Source organism: Mchenga conophoros, linkage group LG17 (genome assembly GCF_057382185.1).
Source record: "Mchenga conophoros isolate Kocher_MC1m ecotype Shallow Benthic linkage group LG17, M_conophoros_male_GT1.1, whole genome shotgun sequence".
NCBI classification, from domain to species: Eukaryota; Metazoa; Chordata; class Actinopteri; order Cichliformes; family Cichlidae; genus Mchenga; species Mchenga conophoros.
The window spans coordinates 1,319,656-1,330,329 of record NC_140542.1 but is presented as its reverse complement, the minus strand read 5'-3'; the positions used below and the strand labels follow the sequence as shown (position 1 = coordinate 1,330,329).

Here is a 10,674-nt window from a genome sequence, read left to right as displayed (position 1 = left end):
TCTCTCCCGTGCACGAGAAACATGAAGAACTTTGCCTACTTCGTGTCTTGCTTTGCAGTGTAATTATATTGTCTTCAACGTTCCAGCGGATAGGTTCAAGCTACAAACCTATCAGAAACCCGATCCGTACCCCGCATGTCCAAAAGGCAGAGGTGTGGACTCGAGTCACATGACTTGGACTCGATTCATTAATTTTATGACTTTAGACTTGACTTGAAAAAATGTTCTAAGACTTGTGACTTGACTTGGACTTTTACACCAATGACTTGGGACTTGAATTGGACTTGAACCGGTTTACTTGAAAAGACTTGATATTTTACCCCAAATATAAAATTTAACATACATATTATATAGAGATTGAAAATGTGACGTCATTCAGGGGTAGAACCGCAAAGGATTCTGGGAACTCGTGGCAAGCGGTACTAGCGCACGCAGGCTTTCAATTAAAATCAGTCACACAGCGATAAAAAGAAACACAAAAATGTCAAGAAGCCGTTGTATTATTAACTGCAATAGCCGGTCGCATAACAGCCACGGGAAGCCGACGGGTAAAGAGATCGGTTGTTATCGGATTACGTCGTTGAAGAGAAATTGTTCGAGCCATGTTTCCGAAGTAACAAAGACGCGACTGGATTGCAGCCATTCAAAGATCAAATATAACGTCCCAGAACCCTCCAGCTCACAGGTTAGTCTGCTCCAAGCATTTACACGAAGGTCAGTCTGCTGTTGTAGTTAATACGTCATTTTTCTTAACATAATTGGTGATATAGGTTACAAGCAAGTCTGGTGCTGAACAGAAATTGTCGCGCTATGCTCCTTTGTTTATTGTGCATAAATAGTGAATTGTCCTGACACAATATTGCGTTTCACTTCTGTTATTATGGTACATTGACAAAAACATATACTTTTATTCACAGGATAAAACAGTTGTTTTGTATCACTAATTGCCCAGTACGATTACAGCATACAATATTATTGTCACTGCTACATTTCTGTGATGCGAACCAGAAATTATTTCCACTACTAATTAATTACCGTTGAGCTCAAAGGTTATATTAATAAACGGTTAACGAATCTGTATTTATGACGACGATTTGTGAGACTGGTAAACTTATGATACGTACGATGGTCTTTACTTTCTACACGGTGCATTTCAAGGTCCTGCACCCATCCGTCGGTAAACTGTACCTGGGCTTGTTGCAGTGACCTGAAGTTACTAAACTTCATGAGTGTATGCACTCACTCCAAGAACCGTATGATTATAAATATGCATATAAATATGCTAAGATGAGATAGCTGACTTCATCTAACTAGCAAATGTTGTCCAGGCTATGTTGGTGATGCAGTTTTTTTAATATGTATGATAATTTTGTCATGCGATTTTAAAGCCGGTCCTACAACCGCATCCAAGAATAACATGCAGCTTATCTCAGAACTGTCGGTGAAAATTATTCTTGGAGCTAGGTTTAATTGAGCTGCATTTTAAAGAGGTGCAATTTCACAATTTGTGTATATTTTCTAAGTTCACTATTTTGTCATGTGTTGAGAAAAACACAGATTTAAAAATTACATGGTCTAATATTTACATTTAGCATAACTGCAACATTATTTTTTCGTTTTGTTTTTTTTAAAGACTCGAAAGGACTTGAAATTCAAAATTTCAGACTTGTGACTTGACTTGGACTTTTACACCAGTGACTTGAGACTCGACTCTGACTTGCCTGACATTACTTGAGACTTGACTTGAGACTTGAGGATAAAGACTTGAGACTTACTTGAGACTTGCAAAACAATGACTTGGTCCCACCTCTGCCAAAAGGCCACTGCTTCCACTCGAAGCATTTTACAATAGTTACAGGTCAGAGTATCTGTTAAGATTTTAAGAATAATAAATATGTCTTAAAATGTTTCCAATAATGAAACATTTCAATATAATGTAGACAAAAACGAAAAATAAAAAGATAGTTACGGATCAGGACTCCCAATCCTTACTGCGCATGTGCAAAGTCGGACCGTACAAATCGGGTCTACCCGATCCGTACCGTGCATGTGCAGGGGTTTTCTTCTTCTGTTTTGTTTAATGGCAGTTTACTAGTGATAGAATTTCCGGCTCTTTCGGTTGTTAGGCCCTAAAAAAATGCACCCTTTAAAGGCTCTAAGGGACAGAAACGGCCACGCCCCAAAAAGTGCAATAAAAATATTATATATTCATATTTTTTTCCACTTTAAATTGGTCAGTCTTTTAAAACTACTTCTCCCTGAAATATTCATATAAATTTTTAATTATATTTTCGTTGTTTTAACCCTCTAAATCGCAGTTTTATTACATGAGCGCACTGTTTTTTTAGCCCCAAAAAACAAAGAAACTAAATATTTTCCATAAAAAACATTTGAAGTAATATTCGTTTGTTATTATAATTAGGCCTTTAGATGGACCAAAGATTGGCACCAACATTCATTCTGATCAATTACTATTTTTTCTAGGAGCACAGTAAATGTAATATAATGGTGATCATGTTTTCACTTTTTGATTATGTTAACTGCTTATTAGCACTTATTATTTACTTATTGCTTATTACCACTAAATACTATTACCTTGTTGTGTTCTAAAATAAAAAATAAATATATGAAAATAAAAATACAAGATCACTTTGAACCACAAAACATTTATTTTTAGAACTTTAGAACAATGAACATATACTGTTTGGAATGGGGAAAGGTATGAGAGATATGAGAAAGAGATAAAGAGTGAGAGATGGGGGCTGGGGGGGGCAGTCCTGCTCAGGTGGAGCAGTTGCTGCAGATGGTCAGGCTGTGGTCCTTGCATGTGGCCTTCCCACATTTGCAGCAGGTGGTAACGACCCTCCTTTTTCCTGCGCAAAGGTCACATCGCTTCCTCACCTTAGATTTGATGGCTGCAGAGGGGCCTGGAGAGGGACCTGCAGCAGCAGCAGCAGCACCCTGCGCATTTTTCACAAATGGGAAGAGCGGGGAAGTCGCTCTCTCTTGGCAATATGCGGTTGAACTAAGGTTTCTCCAACCTCCTCGATGTAGAGCCTCCTTCTGTAAGCTTTGCTTTGCTGCCAGGCTGGGTCAACCGCGGTCCACAGGACGTAACCATTATAGAGCGAAATGTCAATCAGATGGTGGAAAAGGGCTAACGGCCACCGCCTCGTTCGCCTTCTACAGGTGTAGGTGGCAACAGCCTAATAAAAAAACAAAACACACACACACAAAAAAAACATTAAACCTACGTATATTTTACACAAGAATATATGAGCAAGAATGAATAAATTCGTGCGCAACTGATGCGTAATGACACCTACCTGATCGAGTTTGTCCACACCTCCCTTAGATTTGTTATAATCCTTTATTATGTGGGGCTTTCTCTTCGGGTCGTCGCATACTCCTGGAGTGCGGTGTTTGGAGCTCAACAGGAGGACATTTCTGCCGCAGCGGGGGACGTATGACACGGCCGTGTGCGTTGTAGTGAAAGCAAAGACGGAAAACACTCCTCTCCCCCTTGTCTGCAGCAGTTGTGGCGGAAGCTCGGGCTTGTTCTTCCTAATGGTGCCAACCAGGGTATTTTTTCGCCTGAGCAGCTCCTCTGACAGAGGGAAGGAAGTAAAAAAATTGTCACACGTGACGCTGTGTCCCTGGAGCCCCTCTGTCAGCTCCAGAACCACTCGCATCCCCTGGTTGATCTCGCTCCCACCGACTGCTTTGCCCGTGTAGAGCTGCAGTCTCCAGGCATAAGACGTCTCTACGTCGCAGACCGCCCATACCTTCAGACCATACTTTGCTGGCTTTTTGGGCACATACTGCATGAAGGCGCACCTCCCTTTGAAAGGAATAAGTTGTTCATCCACACAAATTTCCCTGTTTGGGCAGAACATCATCTGGAGGCGATGGGTCCACATATCCCAGATTTTGCGAAATGGACCCAGTTTGTCATCACGGTGTCTTGGTCTCGGAAGTTTGTCATCGAATCGGAGAGCGCTGCTGATGTAGCGAAACCTTTTCTCGGACATGGTAGCCCGAAACCCACCCGGCCGGATTTCTCACTCCAGAGACTGAGTGTTGATTCGTTTCGGGAACGGTAAACACCAGCCAGAATTAGTAGCCCCACATACGCACGCAGTTCATCGCTGTCCACATCTTTCCAGTCAGCGATAGTACGTCTCCCCTGGATATTGGTCATTGAGACGATATGCAGGATAATTTCATCGGTGACAAAAAGAGAAAAACTGGATTGTGGGTCACTGATCCCGGCGGTGGCATGAAAAGTAGGTCCGGTGTGTCCCGTGGCCGCTGGAACGTAGCGGAGCGTCTCAGCGTTTGTCGGAGAACACTTTATTCCATTTTTGGAAATCCACCCTGCTGATTCTTCCTCCATCTCTCCGCTCTCATTTTCAGACTCTGATCCATATGAGTCGGAACCGGACTCCAGCTCCTCCGTTTCCTTCTCCGAAGAAATCTCCGCGTCATCCCCCGAATCCTCGGTGGATGATGAGGCGCTATCCTCGCACTCGGGGTCCAGGATCATTTGCAACGCTTCCTCCGTGTTGTACCGTCTTGCCATTGTGAAAAAGACTACTCCCGCGCTACTGCTCATTCTTATAACCACGGCTTTAGTGCAGCTGCATAAACAACCTGAGCTTGCAGACAAAACAAGTCTAATTTGGCTTTGGTATTAGTTTTATATTTGATTTGTTTGCATTGCAGTGTGGACTTCAAAAGGAGAAAAAACGTTTGAAATTAGACACACACTCTTTGATTCTGAGGTTAGACACACACTCCTTTATTTTATTTTAAGACACACCCACATTGATAGTGACCCAAACTCATCATTTGAGCATAAAGACACTGTGGTAAATGTGGGATTTTCCAGCTGTAAATGTTGTATTTTCCAGCAGGTGTCAAATGTGAAACAAGGGCGCCACCTGGTGGACAAATAAAAAAGAATTACAATTCTAAGACCCCTGCTTCAAAGTCACAGTGAAAGTAAAAAGATGACATTTAACTTGATGGTAATGATTGGGCAGTGAAAAATAGCGTTTATAATGGGTTTCAATGGGGCACAAATGGGCCACTAGGGCCTTAAGAGGATGTGCATTATTAGCTTAGCCACTGAAGCTAATTTAAGGAAGTCAGACTTAAATTTTGAAATAAAATTATACCAAACTTTTTTTTGTAAAATTTGGCTATATTCCATTCAACACAGTGCAAATGGCTTGTAACCGGAAAAAGAAAGCCAAAAAAGTCCCCAGGGCCTTTTTATTTATACATGTTTATATATAATATATGCGGTGGCCCCTACAGACAAAGCACGTACAAACTCCAAAAAGGACGTAAAAATTCCAAAACACATTTCTAGCGTTAACTGAACTTCCAAAACAGAGCTACCTAGACACTTAAATTACACAATTGAAAGCATATGTGTTTGTGTATTTATACACAAGCACTCATATATATTCAAATAATTCAAAAACATTTTCATTTACCTGTTACTACCACACACTAAATCCGATCGTTGGTACTTGCTGGCTTGTGTAGCCACTAGGTAACAAAAGCTCAACACTGCCCCCTAGCATCCTGGAGCACTTCTGTTGTGTTTTGTACGTGTTTCGGAGTTTTTACGTGTTTTAGAGTTTTTACGTGTTTTGGAGTTTTTACGTGTTTTGGAGTTTTTACGTGTTTTGGAGTTTGTACGTGCTTCTGGGTTTGTACATGCTTTGTCTCTAGGGGCTACCGTAAATATACTTTTATTTATTCACTCCACATAAAATGTAATAAATAAATCATATAATACAAAAACCAACTAGTCACAGTTCAACTTAAACAACACAAAACACTGCAAACCACAACACAATTAAATATAAATTAAAATATGAAAACAAAAAGAAGATGCATATTTTGTCAGATGGGCCTGCATGAATAAACTTTCTGAATCCTTTATCATCTGCAACTGAAAATAGTTGTGGATGATTACTATACCTTTCTAATGTGACGTTGTTGTCCCTGGCTCTCTCTCCCTCCAGCAGAGTGAAGCTGACCCCCCACCCACTTGAAACGTAAAGGCAAATAGCAGTTAGTGCTACGTTTGTGCAGATTTGTGCAGGTAAAATTAGCGTTTGTGCTGCTACGGTTTTTGAGATATTAAACATTATTTTATAGGTCATTCAAAGGTCACCATCCCCCCAGACTGCTCCAAAACGGGCCAAAATGGTCTACTTTTTTAGTGCTACGTTTGTGCTGATTTGTGCAGGTAAAATTAGCGTTTATGCTGCTATGATTTGAGATATCCTGTTATGGTTTACTGCTGAAAAATGTCTTTTTCATATGACCTTTCACTTTGTGTGTTCACTTGTTCAATAAAGTTCTGTTAAAAAAACCCTCTTGTTGTATTTAATCAGCTAAATTTGTAATGAGTGTATTTTTTTTTAACTTCAATTTCTTTACTCACTTTTTGTTCATAAAAACACGATGCAAATGCTTGAGTATTTATTTTTTTCAGAGTGGATTAAAAAAACTTTTTACACTCCCATGAACACTTTTTGAGAAACGAACAAGCTAGCAGTCTTTTGCATCAAATACACATTTTCTGGCAGAAAAAATATTATTTGGCATTACTGTGTCTGAAGGATTCTTAGAACAGCGTTCATCTGATTTCTGAACAAGGTAAGCTTACATTTAAAATACTGAGGTTTTAGTTACTGAGTTAATACATGATATAGCTAACTGGATCAAAAGGATTTTTTTTCAATGTTAAACATTTTCAAAAATGCCCAAGAAAAAAGTTTCTAAGGCTACGTTCACACTGCAGGCGAAAGCGCATCAAATCCGACTTTTCTGACCCTATGCGACCCATATCCGATCATGGTATGACAGTGTGAACGGCACAAATCCGATATTTTCAAATCCGATCTGGGTCACTTTCGTATGTGGTACTGAATCCGATACATATCCGATGTTTTAGAAAGCGACTGCTGTTTGAACGGTCAGGTCGCATTAAATCCGTCTTTTACGTCACCGACACAAGACAGACACCAATTATCAGCGCCAGAGAAGACATCGCGAACGCTTCCCGTGTAGATGTCAGTGAAACTGTTGGGAAGACAATGTTGGAGAAACGTGAACATTTTATTTGTACTGTATAATCTGCAGATTCTGACAGGAATCTGCAACTATCCTTTGAAGCACCGCTCCTCTAAAACAGCAATAAGGATCATTATTAGGTTATTTACATTATTATGTAAATAACAAAATAACTTAAAGCAAAAATTGGGAAATGTAAAGTCTTTATATTAAGGGCCATCTATCAAACAATACTGTTTGCTCTGGGTCTAAACAGAGCGCGTTGTGTGTGACGTCTTCTTTTGCGCATGCGGCCGCTTTGAGCGTTCACACTAGAGCGCGTTTGCTGTCGCATTTTATTTGTAGTGTGAACACACAGACAAAAAAATCGGATTTGATCAAAAAATCGGAATTGAGCATTAAGACCTGCAGAGTGAACGTAGCCTAAAGCTCTTTAAAACATGTAGCACACTGGACTAAAGTGCTGTACAGTACATGGGTTAAATACTCAGACTCAATTTAATAAACTCACAAATTCAATAGCTCCATCTTAAAAACAAAAATTCCACAAAATATGAAAGTGTAGATTGGTGGAGAACTTGGGGGAGGGGTTGCTCCTGGCTGTATACAGTGGGGCAAAAAAGTATTTAGTCAGCCACCGATTGTGCAAGTTCCCCCACTTAAAATGATGACAGAGGTCAGTAATTTGCACCAGAGGTACACTTCAACTGTGAGAGACAGAATGTGAAAAAAAAAATCCATGAATCACATGGTAGGATTTGTAAAGAATTAATTGGTAAATCAGGGTGGAAAATAAGTATTTGGTCACCTCAAACAAGGAAAATCTCTGGCTCTCACAGACCTGTAACGTCTTCTGTAAGAAGCTTTTCTGTCCCCCACTCGTTACCTGTATGAATGGCACCTGTTTGAACTCATCATCTGTATAAAAGACACCTGTCCACAGCCTCAAACAGTCAGACTCCAAACTCCGCCATGGCCAAGACCAAAGAGCTTTCGAAGGACACCAGGAAAAGTATTGTAGACCTGCACCAGACTGGGAAGAGTGAATCTACAATAGGCAAGCAGCTTGGTGTGAAGAAATCAACTGTGGGAGCAATCATCAGAAAATGGAAGACATACAAGACCACTGATAATCTCCCTCGATCTGGGGCTCCACGCAAGATCTCATCCCGTGGGGTCAAAATGATCATGAGAACGGTGAGCAAAGATCCCAGAACCACACGGGGGGACCTGGTGAATGACCTGCAGAGAGCTGGGACCAAAGTAACAAAGGTCACCATCAGTAACACACTACAACGGCAGGGAATCAAATCCCGCAGTGCCAGACGTGTTCCGCTGCTGAAGCCAGTGCATGTCCAGGCCCGTCTGAAGTTTGCCAGAGAGCACATGGATGATACAGCAGAGGATTGGGAGAATGTCATGTGGTCAGATGAAACCAAAGTAGAACTTTTTGGTATAAACTCAACTCGTCGTGTTTGGAGGAAGAAGAATACTGAGTTGCATCCCAGTGGCTGGCTAAATACTTTTTTGCCCCACTGTATACCAGTCACATCTGTGCCAAATTGAAACTCCACTCCCAAAACCTAAACTCTGCTGTCAAAACCTAACATTCCTTTGTCAAAATGTAACTCTGTTGACAAAATGACACATACTTGCATCATATGCAAACACTTACAGAGCAGGAGGAACACACTAGTCTTCTTTACATAAAGCACTGCAGTCCTTGATTTCCATTGTTTATTCAGAAGGCACATTTACAGGAGACACATTTTCAAACAACCAAAAACGCAAATAGACCTACTCAATATTGTACATTGCAGTACCATGAATTCAGATAAAGCAAAAAACAACAACAACACAATAATACTGCAATAGAAAAAACACTATACTGTAAACACAAAAAACCATGACAATTGTGCATAAGTGGGCTCATGGATCCCGCCGTCTGTTGGGGTCTGGCCACAGGACCTCATCAACATCGCAAGCAATGTCCTCTCCCGCTAGGCACCGGGGAAAATATCCTCTTGCATGTCGAAACCATCCATGGATTGCTGTCACCTGAATGTCGCCGCAGGCCTGTTCCATTGCCTGCAGAAGAGGCATGCGGGCATGTGGTTGGCGGTCATATACTCGCCATCTCCAAGCCGAAAAAAATTCCTCTATAGGGTTCAAAAATGGTGAGTAAGGGGGCAAGTATACCACTTCAAATTGATTGTGGTTGGAGAACCAGGCCTGGACCAGAGCAGCCCGATGGAAACTGACATTATCCCATATCACCACAAACCTGGGCTGATCTGGTCTGTTCTGTACAACTATATCATGGAGAGCATCTAGAAATGTGAGTATGTGTTGGCTATTGTATGGACCTAGTTTTGCATGATGGTGCAGAAGCCCTCGAAGGCATATGGCGGCACATAATGTGATGTTTCCCCCGCGCTGCCCGGGGACGTGCACAATTGCCCTTTGGCCAATTACATTACGACCCCGTCGTCTTGTTTTGCTCAGGTCGAATCCAGCTTCATCAATGAAAATGTATTCATGAGGCTGTGCAGCTCCATCCATGGCCAAGATTCTCTGGAAAAAAGGGGAACATATCACTGTACTACAGTGCTACACATACAGCACCCTCACCCCATCACACAGGTACCTGTGTAGCTCTCAGAATAGATCCATGTGGTACTGATATGGTACATATTCAGCTGCTACTGGACTTCACCAATACTCTATTGTAAATGTAAGGGACAGTTACACGTACCCGTACATATTCAGCTCGAAGTCCTTTGACCCCGTCACTGTTCCTCTCGAATGGGACTCTGTAGAGCTGCTTCATGGTGATGCTGTGTTTACCCAAGATGCGTCTGATGGTGGTGATGCTCACATGGTCTATGTTGCTGAACACTCGCCTGTCTGCAAGTATTTTCCGTCGTAGCTGGTGGAGACGGATGGCATTGTCTGCCCTCACTAGGTCCACAACGGGAAGTTCCTGCTGTTGTGTGAACAGGCGTTGCCGTCCTCCCCCAGAAGGTCTTCGAGTCATTCTGGAGGAATACAACCACATATTGTCATCGGTTTGCTTATTTTTCTTACAGTACTTTACTGTATGTACTGTGTCATCCACTGTACAACACTGTACTTCAATATAAGTAATCAGCCACTTTGGCTGCAAAAGGAGCATTAGCACCCCGTACACTTGATATGGTAATGTGATATACTGTAGAACAGTGCTATAAAACCATCTGAGTAGAGCAGAAGGTATGGAGGTGAAGACAGACCTGCTTTCTAGTCTGAATGTTCGTATTACAGATGCCACTGTGAAGCGGCTTAGATGTGGGTGGACTCTCTGCCCAGCTTCCCTCATAGTCAGGCCATGGTTGATGACATGGTCCACCAAAGTTGCTCTTATTTCGTCAGAAATATGGGTCCGTGGATGGCCTCTTCAACCTCCTCCTCCTCTTCCTCCTCCTCCTCTACCTCTTCCTCTTCCTCTTGGTCTCCCTCCATCCATGCTTGCAAAGTTCTTGAAATGGCTACGCTGAGGGCTTTTTGTGGTTGGCTAATTGGTGTTCGGTTTTGCAA

General features: G+C 41.7%; 1 pseudogene; it reads right to left on the bottom strand.

Annotated features, from left to right (window-relative positions):
- Positions 1-8,818: 8,818 nt before the first annotated feature.
- Positions 8,819-10,135, bottom strand: LOC146554822 (uncharacterized; annotated as a pseudogene).
- Between the last annotated feature and the right edge of the window lie 539 nt (positions 10,136-10,674).